The 562-nt window shown below is 27.4% G+C and overlaps 1 protein-coding gene across 3 annotated transcripts in view; it reads left to right on the forward strand.

Moving 5' to 3' along the window:
- The window catches only part of fdps (farnesyl diphosphate synthase (farnesyl pyrophosphate synthetase, dimethylallyltranstransferase, geranyltranstransferase)), a 5,488-nt gene that overhangs the window by 3,301 nt on the left and 1,625 nt on the right, over positions 1 to 562 (forward strand). The gene's annotated exons all lie outside the window — the stretch shown is intronic.

Consider the following 562-nt stretch of genomic DNA (forward strand, 5'->3'; position numbering starts at 1 on the left):
CAGAAATGTAAAGGTATTCACGGCAACCCGTCAAAATAAAAGTTCGGTTTAACTTGAAGGCATTGCGGCAGAAATATATTACTATTGTTCAGTAGAATGTACGTAATAGGCTGCTACTACTACTACTAACATTATTAAAACCTTATTTTTAAGGAATAATCACACAATATTTCTTCAATGTTTTAATTGTAATATTAAATGACCTTTATTTTCCCCCCCAAAAATAAAATTTGTTTAATTTTCATTACTTAACCCTTTAACTGTCACCCGTCCCTTCTGTGGGACGCCTAAGTTTACTTCACTATATTACAATTAAATCCTAAATAGATATTTTACCAATGTTTTTGTTAAAAATTATTTAGGAAAAGTAATAGATACATTTTTGACAAGAGTGCACCTCAAAAATCTACATCATAATATTAATATTTTAATTAATTAATATTTTATGCCTTAAAAAATGTAAATACACAACAGAAATTCTGAGCAAAAAATCACAAGGCTATTGTAAGAATAAATGAAACTTGTTTTTATGCTTTCAAATAATTAGACATGCTAAATCAGA

Source organism: Sinocyclocheilus rhinocerous, unplaced genomic scaffold (assembly GCF_001515625.1).
Source record: "Sinocyclocheilus rhinocerous isolate Xijiao unplaced genomic scaffold, SAMN03320098_v1.1 scaffold1046, whole genome shotgun sequence".
Taxonomy (NCBI): Eukaryota; Metazoa; Chordata; class Actinopteri; order Cypriniformes; family Cyprinidae; genus Sinocyclocheilus; species Sinocyclocheilus rhinocerous.